This window comes from Neodiprion lecontei, chromosome 2 (assembly GCF_021901455.1).
Source record: "Neodiprion lecontei isolate iyNeoLeco1 chromosome 2, iyNeoLeco1.1, whole genome shotgun sequence".
In the NCBI taxonomy this organism is placed as follows: Eukaryota; Metazoa; Arthropoda; class Insecta; order Hymenoptera; family Diprionidae; genus Neodiprion; species Neodiprion lecontei.
Window position 1 is genome coordinate 29,392,476 of NC_060261.1, and position 12,856 is coordinate 29,405,331.

General features: G+C 41.4%; 1 protein-coding gene across 2 annotated transcripts in view; it reads right to left on the minus strand.

Moving 5' to 3' along the window:
- LOC107219773 overlaps nt 1–12,631 on the minus strand; it is a 102,362-nt gene extending 89,731 nt beyond the window's left edge. For both annotated transcript variants that reach the window (XM_046731063.1, XM_015658104.2), the window contains exon 1: nt 12,288–12,631. The gene's annotated coding sequence lies outside the window, so the exon portion shown is untranslated. The remainder of the gene's footprint in view (nt 1–12,287) is intronic.
- Nucleotides 12,632–12,856: the final 225 nt, after the last annotated feature.

Sequence of the window (12,856 nt, forward strand, 5' to 3'; positions counted from 1 at the left end):
CGCAGTTGTTTTCGATGCCTTCGCCAATGTTCCCGCGTTACATTTTTTCAAAATTTAAAAATAATAACGCTGAATTCGAGAGAATCCAGTTGAGACCCTATGCGTGTTTTGGCTCGCATGTATCCGGGCGCAGAAAAGAGGAAGGAGAACGAGAGGCAGGAACACTTAGTCGGTGACGCCTTTGTCCCAGTCTCCAGCTATACTTTACAGAGCTTAAAAGATAAAAGCTCAAGCTGTAGGTCTGCGCCTTTTATTTCTCACCTTTAGCTCTGGCTGCCTTCTTTCCTCCATTTTCCGTCTCGTTCTCGGGTCGGGGGATGACTGAAAGACTGTCGCCGTGAGTCGTTCGAGAGTAACAAAGCTCCCGACGCGACGGCGGAAACGGAGACGAGTGAACGGAGAATGAGAAAAGGAGGAAAATAACGCCGAGGCATTGGGAACGGGGATAAAACGGTGCCGAACACGGCGAGCTTGTATTATGAAAAGTTGACTTGTTTTGGGGTTAATTGATGTTCGATAATTCACGAAGTTTTGACTCAAGTCGATTTAGCAATTACCAGACTGTGTGCGTTGAGATGTTGTCGAAAGTTGTTTTTGCCAAATGAAAAGAAAACAGGCACTGAATACGAAATACGTGAAAACTTTTCAATTCAATTTTCAATTTGAACGACGAAACGATGAGTCTGTAAGATTTTCAAGAAAGTAATTTTTGTAGGTAATTGGTAAATTTCGATTCTTGTATCAACAACTTGCTTGCGAAAGTTTTTACGGCAAAAAAAAATAAAAATAAAAATAATTGTTCAACGAAAAAAAAAAAATGGTCATTTTTATGCAAATTATCTCCAAACAAAATTCGCCGAAAAACTTCAAATTCGTTTATCAAGAGTCGATTGTACTATTCATACGACTTCTGTTGATCATATTCGAACCTCCGAAGTTCGCTAATACTTGACTAAAACGGTCCAGTGAAACAAAACTCACACGCAGATCCGAGCGTTGGAAACGTCATTTGTCTGCAAATTTAATGTAATACATTACCCAATGTGCAGGAGAAAGGCAGTGAAAAGCTAATACCAGAATCCCGTCTTGTTTCAAGAGAGCTTTTTCAACAGCTGACGTTAGAGCACGTCAAAACGTTTCAAATAACGAAAGCGAAAAATCGTCACGAGAAACGGATATTAAGGGAAGATAGAACTCGAACGTTATTTCGTCGCTGAATAAGTATCCGGCTAAACTGCAGAGCAGACGACGTCCAAGCAAAGCCTGCAAGGTCTTGATAAAAATTTCACGAGTGATTCGTTTGTGTCACTCGACGTGTATCCACAGAGCATCCGGTCCTCTGGGATCCAGAATCCAAGACTGGTGACGGGCATCTCATCTCGGGAAAGTGATGAAAGTGACTTTTTTATCGGGATAAAAAATGCCTCTGAAAACTTTCCCCACCGAACAGCAATGCTGTCGTATTCAATCTTGGATTTATTCGAAAAATTCCACCGTTTGTGCCTTTCCCGAAAAATATCGAGGCTGAAGTTAAATTCCTTTGCGCGAGCTTCGAGGATAGCGCCGTTTAGGAGCAAGACGATTTCGGAGTCAACCAATCGTGACCCTGTCACGTGACGCTTGGTCGGTCACGTGACGCTTCATCGGTCACGTGACTCAGCGAGGCGCGCTCCGATTGGTTAACCTCAAAGATGCGTGCGTATCTCGAATATCGCTGGGTCGTTGAACCTGCCGAAAAATAAGTTTGGTGTGCAAAGATTTCTCGAGGAATCTACTTTCGATTCACCATCCAAGCCGTCACTCGGGCATGAATCATCCTGTAGAACGAACCTGTACTCGGCAGGCGCTGCAGTTTACCAGGGAAATGATCTGCATTTGATTACTCGGCCCGTTCCCTCCGTCGTCGAGTAGCGTAGTTTATGCTCGTGCGGGACGGGGGCGTAGATCCGTGTACAGAGGCGTGGGTATACAAGTCGTAGCGTTCACGAGGTGTGAGGAATTGATAAAGTTTATGGAGGCGCAACTGCGCGCGGCTGGATATTTTAGACAATATGGAGCCACGCCTGACCTCCCGCTCACCTCCGGTTCCCCGGCTCATTGCCAATATTGTCCGAGAATTTATGTACCCCGATCCCCGGAATTGACGCCATCTTTATCTTCCCGTTAGTCACGGGAGCGCGCGCAAAAGGTCTCGGGGTTGAGGTTAGGTTAGGTTCAGGGCCCTCGCACGCGATCGAAAAACGGAAAACGTTTTTCGAGCCCGTCGTGTTGTCTTTTTTTTTTCTCGTCCTCTTTGCACTCTTACGCCGCAGGAATTTGACGGTCGAGTTGCGACATTCACGATGGGAAATTCGCCTCGTTTATCGAAGTTATATACTGTTCGAGCACCCGATTCTAATTCTTTCAGATTCTCGATAGTTCGGGAAAATGTTTTAAAAGTCTTATTAAAAGGCGAAAGTTTCACACTGAAATTTAATAACCAATACCGACACAATTCGCCGTATTGGCACGCGTTATCGCATATAACCATATGCTGACGGGCGGCTCATATTTCGGCGAGGGTTCAACGGCTTCTACGCATTGATTTATTCAAAACGAAATCGAATTGAATTCTACGAAGAATAAGGAAGCGATCGCCCGTCAGTCGGTATGATTTAAGCGGATATCACAGCCGTGAAATTGTTTCGAAGATCGAAATGCCTCCCCATATTTCAGCGGTGAAATTCAATATGGCGGCCGACTCCGTCGGTGGGAATTCCGAATCAACGAGTGAAGCGAACCGGTTAAAATTGTTCCGTGCAGGGCAGAGGTTAATTTTAATCCGCCACCGTGCAGGAGCTGCAATAACACACATATATATATATATGTATACATATTATATATATCTCGCGATGTGAGAGGAGGACGTATTCAGGAAGGTGCAGGAACCCAAACGTGTCTGCAACCCGACACGGAGGCCGAATGGATACGTGCGGGTATTACAAATCCGAAATAACCAGCAAACAAAATCCGGGTGACTCCACTACCCACTGTTGCCGTTTTCCAACACCCTCCGGTACCATCCCCCTAAGAATTTCCATAAGCCGAATTTATTGCCGCTTAAGAAAGCAGCGTTGAGAAATCCGTCGGCGGAGGGCAAAAGGAGGAGGACGAGCGGAAGGGAAAGGGGATAGGAAACGGGAAAGAGGAGAAAAACAAAGACGGAAGGCCGAGGCACGTCTTTCCGGCCTCCACGTTAGTTTGACCTCGTCGTCAATAAACCGTCACATCCTTCCCATTTTATACTCCCCATTTCGTCCCTCAGGACTCAAATATGTTTTTCTGGACGTAATTGAATAACGCGTATACCTGTATATATGGAAGTTGACTTTCGAGTTTCGAGTGAAATGCCATATATATTTATGACGGACACGTTCTATTGATATAAAGTGGAAAAGTTCTTTACAGTCACTGGCTGATACTTGACGATTCTCGTACAGAACATATAGGTATACAATTCAATTCTCACGTTGATCAAATTTCAATAACGTTCAATTGATGTGAAAAAAAATGGAAGAAACGTGGATCCTGCATTAAATTGTACGACGTAGTCATTTCCTGACGAATTTCATTTTTTCAAAAGCCCAAACCTATACTAGTAAGCTTTGTCGAAATCACTTTGTTTGGATTGATATTCAACACAAAAACAAAGAAATCACCATTTTTAAAAGTGACAACTCAATAAATATAATCACGTAATAAGCTCCCAAGTTATCCTGGTTGATTTAGATTAGATTTAGTTGCGTGTTTTAATCACCTACCTGTAAAATTAAAAATCACACAAAAAAGTGAAAATAATCAGAAAAGAATTGCAAGAAACGTTGCGAAAATATGAACGTCAAAAAAGAATAACGAGGGAATAGCAATTTTACGATAACCGGACAAAATCAAGCGGGGGAGATCGAACGAATAAACGACGTGATGCGCGGGGTGGCTTCACTACCCTTCGAATAAAGCCTATTCGTCAGGCACACACAATACACGTGCCTTTTACCGTATACTGTATACAGGTATAATCGTATACGCGTAGAACGATGAATTGTATCAGTTTGTAATGAATAGGTTTGCCCCACTGGACGAAGGATAAAAGGGAGAGGAATTTTCAACCAAATTTAGATAATGCGCGGACAAAAAATAGAATGATTGATTCGGAGGTCCAGCGCAAGGTGGCAAGGGCGGAATTTTAATCGACTGCGAATCCAACGTATATAGGTATAACTTATACGTTGCAGAGTAGAATTTACGAAAATGAGAGCGGAGAAGCCGCGAGACGAGCGTTAAATAATAAAAAAAAAAAAATAAGGAAAAGGAAAATAAATGGGAAACCTAAAGGGGAAAGAAGAAAAGGAGCAAGGGGATGAAGGAATCATTTGTCTTCTGGAATAAATGTGGAAAATTTGATCCCGCAGTGTATGGGCAATCTACGGGGTTCCCATGAGACCTGTATGAGGGACAGAAGCCGTGGCCTTTGTGAAAACGACGACTAACATCACGTATACCTACCTATCTCGGGGAGAGTGAAGAAAAAGGGACTCGATGATTCTTTTTATTTTTTATTTTTTTTTTTCCCCCTTACCCCGACATTTTCCCTTGTCTTTTTTCTCTCGGTTCTTGAGACAAAAAGCTTGCGCGGGACGACAATAAAACGGAAAAACAATTCCGATTGATGTTATACATGCAAGAAGGGAGCTCGTTTGCCCTTTGGGCATTTTTTTTTCTTTCAAGAAAAATTTGGACATCGTGTAGAGGGATTGAAAATTCGAAGAAGGAAAGTAAGAAATTGAGAAGAAATAAAATATACATTGGAACTGGTGTACCCACGCTCTTCTCGAAACTAAATCACAACAAACAACGAAGGGATCGAAGGGAAGCTCCCGACGTGCTTTCTTTCTGCTTTTCTTATATATATATATATATATATATATATATATGTAATACGAAATCATGTGTGTGCCTCGTTTTCTCTTTGCCAGCGGATTGTTTATTATAGGGAATAAATTCGATCATCGAACGCGTGCGAATGTCTTCTTTGATTTCTTCATCCGGCTGAGAGAAAATTGGAAAAAGTAAAACCGCGCTGTACTTTCCACGATAATCGGACACGTATCGTGACTGATTTACACCGACGTAAATATCAGGAGAGCTGACAATTTTCCAAACTAATTATGTAAATCACGCGTCATCGGAACGACGACAATTCGTTCCATACCGACTGACGTCCAATTTCAAATGCTAATATCAAAATTATCGAATTCAATTACAGCAGGTTTGTGCCTTGTTCTTACAAAAGACAAAATGAAAATCCATATCGAAATGAAACGTGCCGCGCATTTTTCAACTATCGAGTTTTCGTTACTCGGTCGTTTTTTTTTTAAGTCATTATTCATTGGTACGCGAACGTGAACATCCTGCCGAAAATGCTTCTCCTTTCTTTCTCTTTCATTTCAAACTGAAACCGATTGTAAAATGAAAATTTTTCGTTCTTTTTTACACAACCCAAGCAAGACCATGTACCGATCGTTTTAGATAAGAATTATTACGAAGCCAGGCTGTGAGAAAAGGAGTGGTAAAAAAGAGGGGAAAAAGAGTTACGGTTGAAATTTAAATTTCGAATTAGCATGAATAAATAAATTCTTGACTCTACTTATCTTCTAGGATATTTGGGAAAATCTTAAAATTAGCATATTTTGTTTCCCAGCGGCATGGGATGCGGGATTGCGAAATACGGAGCCGAGGCGGTAATTTATGCGCTTCGGATGTGATCGGATTTGTCACGTTATCCAAATTTTCAATCCAACGCAAGGCGCGTCACTCGAGTAAGCTTTTCACCCTAGCGGGCATCAATGCAGATGTGATAAGCCCGAATGGGATACGAAAGTAAAAATTTAAGCAACAAGGCTCGCTTCACGGGCATTTCATCCATATTCATGTTCGTAAATTCGTCAGCTTTATGATCGGATAAATAAACCAGCGACTGGAAGATTTCTCTTTGTTGGAAATCAAAAAATGTAAAATTTTGAAACGATGTATGAAGCGAGAAAAATTCTCGGTATAAATATCGTTTCTTAATTTACACGAAAATTTGCCAAAGCGCGAATCAAATTTTTTTTTTTCCTCACAGCAATTCAAATATCTTTCACAAAAAGTGACTGTACCTTAAAATTTTCCACAGTATCAGATTCTGCGTATTTTAACGGATATGATTCTCCTTAGCAGAGCAAAAAGCTTACCAAATAAATAATATCTCATCCGCTCCATCTCTCTCTCTCTCTCTCTCTCTCTCTCTCTCTCTCTCTTCATATCTCTTCCATCATCATCCGTCTCTCCCAGTTTCCGTCCTGTACTATTAACGTTGAACGTTGATGTTGGACCTGTCCTCGCACACGGCGATATTTTTTTTACAAAGGATATATTAATCCTGTGACACACGTAAAAGAAGAAAGAATTCTCTTCCACCACTTTGCTATACGATTCGGCTGAACATAAACCAAAAACTGTCGCAAACAGGAACAAAGAGGGGGAAAAAAAAAACTGCGGAATTCATTTAACAATTTTCGAGCAGCTGCATGGCAGACCTGAGGGTATTTTTTACGGATTTTTTCAAAGGATCTGCGGATATTCCAGGCAAAATTCACAGTCTCCCTCTTGCCTTGTAATTGGATTTGAAATCTCATTAACGGAACCAGAGAATGTCCCGCGTGTTCGATACGCGAAGTTTGATTTTAGCGCGACTTTCGTTACGTAGAAATACTTTGGACCAATCACAATCTTTTCGTTTTCGAAGATGGCGGATGCTCAAAAACGCTTCGAAGTTTTTTTTACATTTTTCTCTTGTATCAAAGCTCGAGTGTTGGTTCTCTTTTCTCTTTTTTTTTTTTTTTTTTGCACCAGGTTCTTATCCCAGCGACAAAATTTTTATCTTAACTGTTTTCCCACGTAACGAAAATTATTTGGCAAAAGGTAAGCGAAGAAAAAAAGAGAACGTGGAAATCTGTCAGCGAAAGCTTTTGTCACTTGTACGGCTCTGCGGGAAAAATTCTTTCCAGTTTTTTTCTCTCCTCCAGTCACGTCTCTGAAAAATTTCCCCCAAGCTTAACAAAAGAGTGATAATCATCGCGTACACGCATTTTTCAGCCCGCATAATTTCGCGACTTTGTATAAAAACGAGGGGAAAATGTCGTCGAGGTAAGAAACGCAAAGAATACATCGCAAGCGCTGTGTCTTTATTATAATAGAAAATTCAAAATTCTTGCACATTTTTTGCTCTTCAGCGCCAATATTTTTCCTCCAACCAGATGAAATACGCAATTTTTTTTCAACCCCTGGGTGGGCATACGAAACGAGCCGCAGATGTTAAACGAGGAAATTTCTCGACGCGTAGACTCGCGGTTATCAAAGTACGCAGGGCGGAAAACGGCGTTGAATTGGAGAATTAACGAATGTGATAAACAATGCGCGCGACAAAGAGGAAAGGCGAGGGAATTTTTCGCTGATTCAATCTGCGGCTGAAAACTGATTGCGCGAATGCGAATGACCTTGGATTTGTGCGGACCTTACAGGATTTTCGCCAAAAGCACAGAAATAAAGTAGAAGCGAAAAGAAAAATTGATACAACACATTCACGCAAATTTTCAAGTATGGACATTGAAACAGAAGACGTCGGACGTATTAGCCTGCAATTTATTCGCGCAAGTGTGGGGGAAAAAAAAATCGAAAACAGGCGCAACGTAACCTGAGAGTGCAAAAGAAGAAGAAGAAAGAAAAAAAAAAAAAAAAAACAAAGTGAAGAATGCAGAGGAAAAATTAACTTCCCTGTAAATTGCGAAGCTGTTTGCTGCATCCTCTATCAGCCAATTATTCGTCTGCGGTTGATCGGCACCCTCTGAAAATCGAGCTGCGAAACGCCGCGTGTAAATTTAAGTAAATTGTCCAATCAATGCCGGGATGGTTCCATCTTCGATTGTGGAATAACTGTGAAAAACTTGGTCGTGAGTCGTGAAAATTTTTCGTGATTTTTTTAAATATGGCCAACCGCCTTGGACATAGATTTGGAATTCAAATGACCCGAGGAGTTCTCTCTGTCAAACGATCAAAAGCATATACCTACCGATCATTTATCGGTCATTTGTTCCCATTTTTTTTTACCTTAACAGCGAGTATTATCATTACGCGTGTATAAAAACTCGGATTTGATTGAAAGTCCGCGCGCATCCGTTGATCCCTCGGCAAAAAGTGCATGGCAGTGCATATTAAATTCGACGAGAATATAAACGAGCGTCAGCTGCCCCCTTTGACCAAGCAATATGTCGCTGAGAAATGTCTCTGGAGGTGACTGGATGGCCACTGAAATTCCCGGGAGTCCCGGTTTTTCCCTGACCGTTGGACAACGCGCTGTTAATTAACCTTTTTTAATTTTCATTTGCGTCTCATTTTTCTTCCTTATACGAGCATACACCTTCGTATATAACTCTAGTACCTCGTTTTCTCCATACTCCCATATATCGCCAAGTAAATCCCAACGACGTTTTATTTTTTATATTATATTCCATTTTTATTTTCTTTTTTTCTTTCTTTTTTGTTTTTTTTCTTCTATCCTCCGTCCTGCTCCCCCCCCCCCCACCGCCCTCTGAAAATTCACCATCGTGGTCTACATATACAAACATCCACGAGACATATATTGACCAAAAAGGGCCTCGCGCTTTGTACTCACTGCGAATTGGTTAGCGAGATTAGAATCAAGATTTCGTAGGTGGTTAACCCGCCGGTTCGTCTGACTAGTCGTAATGCTCGTCGTGTAAGGGAAGTAGGTATATTAACCCTTACGCTGCAGCAACTCTTGTCTACAACGTGTTGAAAATTATTGTGTAGAAATGGGGATATCGATTCGAATAAATTGAAAAAAATTTGGGATACTCTTCAACTGTTATATTTTTAGGTGGATTAGTTATCTTTAAAATTCATCAAACAATAAAATACCCGAAAATGGATTTTGTATTCATCGTGCGTAACTTGTTGCATTTCAAGTGTTTTGAGCTGAAAATTGACCGAGTAATTTTCAAGACACAGATGTTTGAAAAAAAAGGTGTTTATTCGAGTAACTGAAGTTGAATTTTTGGAACACGAATAAAACAATGGTTTTGTCGATATTTCATTATTTACGTTTCATCAAATCGGGTCATTTTTTATGTTTTTCGTATGGAACTTACGGTGAACATTGCCTGGAGGTATTTTGTCCTTGGTATACAGCGTAAGGGTTGTAGAAAAAGATGAAGAATAAATCCCGAAGGAAGAAAAATCAACATCCTTCATATTTGTCGATCCATTTGATTTTTATTACGTATTACCTTGTAACAAGTCGATTCAATATCTAGCGACTTCCAAACAGACGATTCAAGATTCTCTTCCAAATCCAGTACAAGTTGAAATTTTCGCTCAATTTTATACAACCCCATTCCATATTCCCGTTTCTACGATTTTCTTTTAACTAAAAAGTGTTTACCTACTCTTTGATTCAAGACGCGTCTCTTTTTTACGATTGCATCAAAGTTCTCTTCAAGATCGACCGAGCAAAATACTCTCGAAGATTTCTGAAAAAACGTAATCGTTGCCTGGAAAGGTTGCTGAAAATCATCGACTAGCAAGAACATTTATTTTCCAATAGATTAAAGTTAAATATATACTTTGTCGTATATGTTATTTATATGTTTTCGTCGAGATTTCCCGACATTGCACTCCTTTCGAGCTTCCAGAATTACGTGATCGAAAATGAAAGCCAACAGATTTCCCGACTGAGAAAATCGGTGATAACATTTCTATGCATAATTTTATTTTATTTTTTTCTAATTTTTTTTCCTACTTCCAAAAGCATCCATTCGGTAATACGGACTCCCTGGAAAGCGTGTTGACACACCGGAATGTGGAAACTCGCTGTTTATAATGCAAGTATAATTTTCCGACGACGTAATCGATGCCGCAAGGGAATTGCGAGGGGACTCGAGAGTTTCGGCTTGGGATCAGAGAGGAGAAGCCACGTAATCTCAGAAGTGGGAAATTCGCGGGGAGGAAAGGAGCTCCCAGAAACTGACCGGATCAAAGCCTCGCCTCTGATGATCGATGCGATCTGGATCAGCAGTGCGGAAAGCCAGTCGTCCTGCATGATCCGAATCTCGATCCATCTCGTTACTTTGATCCGAAGTACCTGCCTATCCCTCGAGATATTGTTCGCGTAATTTTCCGCTAACCATCGCCGATGGGTGCTGTGAAATATCCTTTGGCTAATAATTATAACTCACTCGTCTGGTGAGATGTCAGAATTTCAAATTCACGCAATTGCATAAATTGGATGAAAAAAAGAAGACGTGAAATACGAACGAAACAAACTGACGAAATTAATCGATTTATTTATTTTTTTTTTTTTTTGTATATGTATAACAGGTGCATAATTAAGAGGGAACGTACACAAATATTGAATTTCACACCGAGAGAAGTTTCGAATTTTGGTTACTTTACGGTAATTAAATGTTTTTACTTTTCGGTATAACCGAGAAATATAGCTGTGCGTACAAAATGGAAATGAGTTGTGCAGCTGTAATGGAAAAATCTGTTTGATGCTGCTGTTTCCCCTGATTATCGTCGCTTGTAATATATTTTCTTGTAACTATTGCGATAATTTGACGCTGACGCGGCAATAAATTGATATTGAGGGCGCGTTTAATTGAAAATGATGCATTAAACTAAACGAACTGAAAAATATTATTACATGTAGTTCTAAAAATATTTCAACCATCATTTTAACCATACCTGTTTCACTATAATTTTCTAGTCAATTTTAAAAATGAAATTTTCCTCAGTACACCGTAACCTTTACTTACAACATTTCGCTAATTGCTGCAGTGCAGGAAACTCAGCGCAACGTAATTTTCTGTTTTGTTACACCCAGTAATGAGTGTTTATTACCAGGCGGTGTAATAAACCAGCTTTATTAAAATCTTGCGTTACCCAATTATAACTATATAAATAAATTAATTTGCGGCTTTGGTGAAAATCACAAGGCTTTAATTTACAGCCGAAATTGTGTGTTTAAACGCTGCAAGGTTATAATTTACTTCACGTACGTTAATTTTGAGTGTGTAACTCTGCCGGAGGATTTAGTCATTCAAACGTTGGAATGTGTGGTAAATGTTACATTATTTCCATACTACAGGTTTAAACCGCTTAATGGTTTCACAGAAATTTACTGAAGATTATCTTAATTCACGTGTATCTTATAGACTATTCGTGTTTTATTCTCTGTTCTTTGATCTTTGAGCAATACTCTGAGCAACGTTTGTTATTTATGGTATTTACCACTACCAACAAACATCGTTTATTCTTTTTACAAGAAATTACGTGCTAAAGTATAAGTACGTTATAAAAGAAGGAGTAGATTATTGTTCAATGAGTCAAAGAATTACCGCAACATCCTAACAAAATACGGTGAATAAATTTAATGAAAAAAAAAAACGTCTCGGAACACAGGAATTTTCACATCATTATTTTTCCGAAGCTTTTTCACGGCAGCTTCGCGACGAAGATCTTCAAAGGGCAAACCGGATCGGATGTTTCGTTTGGAAGATGAAAAATTCGAGTATAATCGAAAACGTCGAGACCTCTGTGTCAGAGAAACGACAAAAGGCGTATCCGGACAGGCCGATGAAAAGCCGGCCCGTTTTCATCAGTATAAAGCTAATCGCGAGCACCGAAGCACGGCGAATCCACGTGTAAAGGGCAAAGGAGCTGCAAAGTAAGAGAAAACCAGGGACGGGTAAAAAGTGGGCCGAGTAAAAATGAGACAACGAATTAACGCCAGCGAGAACCACGATGCTTCTCATCCTGCAAAAAGAGTGTTCAAAAGACGAGGGACGGCGTTTATAAAAACGAAACACACGACTCTTAACCCATCCGCACATGTTTTCATCACACGTTCCGTGCTCCTCGAGGTCCGGTCTTACCGTAAACAACCGGCCTGGCAACGATCGCATTGTACGCGGACGAAGAATGCCGATAGAAGCCGCGACGAAGAGCGAAGCGTGAAAAACTACCCCTGTAAAAAACAAGGGTAAGCCGCGTAATTTCTTCCGCGTGTTTTCCCTTCTCTCTCGTCGCGATTACCGAGCGTCCGTCAAATCGTCGGACTGTTATTTCACCTCGATGGAGATGAAAAAATGATCGAGAGTCGTCCCGGAGGAGAAACGAACGGCGTTACTCACCGGCTGCGAGGCTGCAGGACGATCCGCATTCGGCGGTGGCTCGATCAGTGCGATCGGAATCGCGGCTCTCCGAGTGGGTGGAGAACCAGGCTGCTGGTGGTTTCGGCGAACATTTCTTAACGCGTGCCGAGCCGCGAATCGCGTCGTCTGCTTTTGACGTTGCCCTAAACGCACTGCGGTTTTGTTCCACGGGCGTTTCTCTATCTCTCTCTATTTCTCTCTCTCGCTACCTATCTATCTCCCTCGCTCTCGTTTACAGCTAGCCACCCTCGCCGTCAGAGGGCGCAAGACCGACTGATGCTGCCGGCCTAGCGAACTCTGGAACTCCGGAGGGTGTAGCTGCTCCGGCGGCAGCCTCGCGTTGCGCGACAGAGGGTGGAACTGGGTGAGCGAAGAGGGTCGAAGGGGGCGAACACCCCCGAACCCCGAACCCCCGTCCCCACCCCCCAGCCGCCCAGTTTCTTCTCTCCGCGAAACGTGGGGTGGCGGATATGCGTGGGTTGAGAAAGACGACGAGGACGAGGACGAGGACGAGGACGAGATGCTCTCCGAGGTAAATAAAGGGGCAG